Here is a 5781-nt window from a genome sequence, read left to right as displayed (position 1 = left end):
ATGCTTTTTTTCTTCCTAGCTGTTGCTTTAAGATTCTGTATATTCATACTTTTACAATTAATGGTAATTCATAACTACTTTAACTGGAAGTTGAGTCATGGTAACTGGACTTTTTTCCTGTTAGGTTGAAATGTTTTGCTATTCATCCAAGTAGCTTCTTCAGTCTTGGATCAGTAGTAAAATGTTTCAACCAAAGAAAGAAGTCAGGTTGCCATGACTCAACTTCCAGATAACCACACCTGTCATGAGAATGACTGAGAATGTTGACAATATAAATACTTTAAATATCTTAAACTGAAAAATGCAGTGCCAGCTTCTACCAACATGTTGAATTACATATGGATTGTGGTTGTTCTTTAGTTGTTGTGTCCGACTCTTCATGAACCCATGGACCAAAGCACACCAGGCCTTCCTTTGGTCAAATTCATGTTGGTATCTTTCATGACACTGTCCAACCATCTCGTCCTCTGTCATCCCCTTCTCCTCTTGCCTTCACACTTTCCCAACATCAGGGTCCTTCCCAGAAAGTCTTCTCTTCTCATCACAGAGCCAAAGTATTGGAGCCTCAGCTTCAGGATCTGTTCTTCCAGTGAGCACTCAGGGTTGATTTCCTTCAGAATGGATAGGTTTCTTCTCCTTGCTATCCAAGGGACTCTCAAGAGTCTCCTCCAGCATCACAATTCAAAAGCATCAATTCTTCGGGGGTCAGCCTTCTTTATGGTCCAGCTCTAACTTCCATACATTGCTACAGGAAAAACCATAGCTTTGACTATTCGGACTTTTGTCGGCAAGGTGATGTGTCTGCTTTTTAAGATGCTGTTGAGGTTTGTCATCGCTTTCCTCCCAAGAAGCAGGAGTCTTTTAATTTCATGGCTGCTGTCACCATCTGCAGTGATCATGGAGCCCAAGAAAGTAAAATCTGTCACTGCCTCCATATCTTCCCCTTCAATTTCCCAGGAGGTGATGGGACCAGTGGCCATGATCTTAGTTTTTTTGATGTTGAGTTTCAGGCTGTTTTTTGCACTCTCCTCTTTCATCCTCATTACAAAGTTCTTTAATTCCTCCTCAATTTCTGCCATCAGAATGGTATCATCTGCATATCGGAGGTTGTTGATATTTCTTCTGGCAATCTTAATTCCGGTTTGAGATTCCTCCAGTCCAGCCTTCCGCATGATGTATTCTGCATATAAGTTAAATAAGCAGGGGACAATATACAGCCTTGCCGTACTCCTTTCCCAATTTTGAACCAATCAGTTGTTCCATATCCATTCCTAACTGTTGCTTCCTGTCCCACATATAGATTTCTCAGGAGATGGATAAAGTGATCAGGCACTCCCATTTCTTTGAGGACTTGCCATAGTTTGCTGTGGTCCACACAGTCAAAGGCTTTTGCATAGTCAATGAAGCAGAAGTAGATTTTTTCTGGATCTCTATATATGGATATGGGATAGCAAATAAAATGGTAGCCGACAATCCTGATAGGATATCATGACGGTGGTATTTCATGATAGCCTTAGGCAGGGGTATCATTGAGAGGCCTGGGGCTCAATTTTCTGCCCTCAGGACTTCCTGGGAGATTCACAGACCTCCAAAACCCCTCCCACCCAAAAAACCTTGTAAGTGGATAAAATATGATCCACATTTTTTTTTAAAATAGTAATTCTGGGGTGTTAAATGGTGCAGGGGAGCTTGTGACCTATTTCAAAATATAATCAATAATCCGTGAGGCTTCTAAAACTTACTATTTATCATTTTTCTAGAAAAAAAGGAAGGCTTAGGGTCGTGAAAAATGTCTTTAAGGGGTATATGCAACCCAAGGCCATCCTTTGCTCACTCTACTCTAAGATCATGATGACATCTCTAACCACTCTTATGTTACAACTATAGTAATGTACAACTTCAGCAAGGCAGATCTCTTATGTAAGTTACATTTGGATGTCACCAGTGGGGGCAAAGATTGTCCAACTTGCAAGTTATCGGTCTCATCATCTGGAAGTCATGGGGGTTGAATAATGGAAGGAGGAAGTATTTACAAGAAATCTTCCTTTGCTAGTAATGTCATCTGGCAGCAACAATTATTGGAAATCGAACACTTTCTCTTTCCATCCCACAGCTCTGATGGCTCCCATATATCACTTGAAAGAGGGGCAGATCTACTATGAAACTAATAAAAAAAAAGCATCAAGGCCCCTCATCCTGGAAGGGCCCCAGAAGCAACTTTAGTCCACTTAAAAAAAAGTAATGATCTGTTGTGGAACAACCTCATTGAAGAAGATAACAGTGGTTACCCAGACCTCATTGCTGGTTGTGAATGGGCCACCATAACAATTCAAGTTTCAAAACCTCAAAACTGTAGGTCTGCCACAGCTTCCAAATAGGCAAGCCACAGAAGAGGAGAGGGAGGTTTTTAATTACTCTAAACCAACCCTTGCTGGTGACATTATTACCACAGGTGTAACTATTGAAGAGGATTTCAACCAGTAATGTCTAGTCTGAATACTGCTAATGAATTCAATATGTGTGCTTTTCACACCATTTTCAGACATGAACTAGCAGTAAGCATAAAATTAAACATCTTGAAAAAAGCTGAGAAATGGGACAGCACAGTTTGCAATGTTGAGAGAATAACTGCCTATTTTTGTTTCCAACTGTGTGCAAGGTGAAATGACAAAAAAGGGGGAGCAAAAATTGAGGAAACATAAAATTACATCCCATGGCACTTAGAGAACCTTATAGTTCTATGGACTTGAACATCTGAAATACCTTTAAAAGTAATATTCAGAAGAAAGTGTAGGAGTATAGTATTTGGAAAAACCTTTGAAGAAATTGCTTACATTTCAAGGTATATTCTTTTCTCAGTATCTTTATTCAATAATGTAAAGACCAACATAATGTAAAAACACATTAGACAATAAAACTGCCTTACCTTGAGCAGTTCATCTTTTCAACAGTAAGTGACATTTACTGCTATGTCACGAGAAAAGGTCACACATTAAGTCAATTTTTAATAAGATAGAATGGTCTAATTGGATTATGTTTAGATCGAAAGGGAGACTTTTAAACGTTAATTTTAAATTGACATTTAAATTTACATTATGTTACTACGCTAAAAGCCTCACTAGAAAGAAGCTGCAACATCCCATCCATTATTTTAATTTCCTTTCCATAATTTCTATTTTGAGTGTCGGAGAGAAGGAAATAGTTGCATGCATTTTTGACAAACTCATTTCTGGTACAGCTTAATAGCTCAGTAGTTTAGGTATCTAGCTGTGGAGCCAGAGGTTGGGAGTTCAATTCTCCACTGCCCTTCCTGGGAAAAGAGCCAGCCTGTGGGGCCTTGGGCAAGCTGCACAGTCCCAGAGCTCCCACCAGAAGAAGGGAATGGTAAGCCACTTCTATGTATTCTTTTCCTAGAAAACAATCTTCTTTACTTGATATTAAAGCTGTAGTTAACCTAATCTTCCAGAATGTAGATAGCCAATCTGAAGAAGTATTCTGGATGTCAGGTTTTACCTCATGGGATGTACAGTCATTTTTCTTTCCCCCTTGCCCATTTCTGTAGGAAAAGGAATATAGTGGGAGCTCCCAGGCTGACTTGTAAAACAAACGTGGAAATACCTCTATCAGAAAAGATGGAGGCTAAATTTACCCTTTGTAGCGGAATCCAAAAAGGCGATGTCATTCCTGCCTGTCCACCGCAGCAGCTAAGGGGGAGGAGCTAAGGACAGAGCAGGAGGGGCGGAGTTAGAATGATAGTTAGAGACAGTTGGAGTTAGGGAGAGGAAAAAATAGTCGGGGACCAGAAGATGTACAGAGAGTGGTAGGGTTTAGGAACAGGTTAAAGAGGTTTAGAAGAGAAAATTGAAAATAAAACACATGTAACAAGCAGGAATGAATGCATAAGCAGAACAAGAGATATATAAAATTGATAGTAAAGTGATTGACTGCATGATCTAAAAAGTATTAACACCTGAATGAACTTATATATGATTTTCCTGTTGTTTTAGTTAAAAATAAAAGAATGCTTAATCATAAACCCTGCTTCCTAAAGTATATGACCTATTTGGGGTGGCAGCTCCTGTGTGGGACTTGAAGTGGTATCAGAGAATACCTGGTGGCAGCGAAAAGGGCATGTGTTCCTTTGTGAGTCCCAAAGAAATAAGGGGCACAAAGGGGGATCGCCACACCCTTAATTTTTCAGATCCTATAGCTTGATTGATTTTTAAAATTTTCTGTTGCTTCATTTTCCTCTGTACTCACCCAAATGTCTCGGTTAACTCTGGACTGACATATTACTTACCGGTAGTTAGCTGGCTCTTATCTGATTTGGTTCCCACTTACCTGCATTACCTTCATGTCCATTTCTACAGCCAGCTAGTCCAGCAATAGTTTTGCCTCCCAATTCTTGCCTGCCTCACCTTGGTGACACCACAAAGGGCCTCCCTCCTGCATTCAGGTCTTTGCCTTGACATATCAGGGAACGGAATGCCCAATTATCCTGGCCTTGTATATCATTTGGGGCTATAATTGCATCCACATGTAAGAATCGACCACACTGCACCTGAAGTGACTCTTGTTAGCACGATGTAGCCTGATCTTCTTTCAATTTTTAAATGGAAAGAAGACAAACAACAACAAAAGGAATTCCCCTCCCATCTCCTCCACTGTGCTTTGCTTAGGCTGCTTAATGACTTTGAGAAATGGAAAGTTTCCCTCTAACTTACCTGTGGAGAGAAAGGAAGTTTTCCATTTCTTTTTAATTATTGATTACTGACACACCAAATGAGCAATGAATTGAAAGGGCTTTTAAAAAAAACCCACCCTTTAAAAGCATCACTGATGTGTTAGCAACAATTAAAAAGAAATGGAAAACTTTCTTTTCTTCCCCTCCTACAGGCAAATGTGAAGGACGCTTTTCATTTCTCAAGGTCATTAAGTGGTTTAAGCAAAGGAACAATTGAAGTCATCTGCTTTGGTTCAATACCAGTGGTCACATACACTGAAACTGAGGCAAAAGACAGAAATCTCACCCACATAAAAATATTAAAAACAAAACCAGGGACCTGACAGGGACCTAAAAAGGTGTAGGTAGGCATTAATCAGAGATAGGCTGGCTTGCAATGCCTGATACATCATGCGGTCACCAGGAAAAGTAACAAATCAGCCATCCCCAACCCAGACCAAAGTGTGGGAAAATGCTTGCTTGCTTGCTTGTTATTAATTCTTCCATTTATAGTTCGCCTCCCTCTTATGAGCTTAAGAAGGTACTCCTCAATTCAATTCTACTTTCACGATAATCTTGTGAGATGGGCTAGTTGGCAGTCATTGGACACAAGTCATTGGGTTAACTACATGGTCACCCCAGTCTATCACTCTGATCACGACACTATATGGCACCACATCTTCCTCACCATTTATGGATCAGACTGAAACAATCAGGGTAAAGTTACTGTTTCTTTCAGCTCGTTATTAAAATGCATTCTTAAAAGATAATATTAAGAAAAAATATGTGAAACTTAGATGTTAGATGTTCCTACAGATTTAATTAAAGTTCTGGGCTAATTTCCTCGTTCAGTCCTTGACGTTTAATAACAACAAAACTTGACACTCATTAATGTCATACCAGGTGTCCTGTTTTGCATCTAATTGCTTCCCTTGAGTATGGCATGAGCCTTATTTGGAAAGTCAGCTCTTCTTTCCTAAAGAGTACGTTTTAATTTAAACAACTTTTTTTTAAAAAAAAGACTTTCCCTGAAGCTAAATTGTTTCTAGACTGCTGGT

Source organism: Pogona vitticeps, chromosome 1 (assembly GCF_051106095.1).
Source record: "Pogona vitticeps strain Pit_001003342236 chromosome 1, PviZW2.1, whole genome shotgun sequence".
NCBI lineage: Eukaryota > Metazoa > Chordata > Lepidosauria > Squamata > Agamidae > Pogona > Pogona vitticeps.
Note: the sequence above shows the minus strand (reverse complement) of the source record.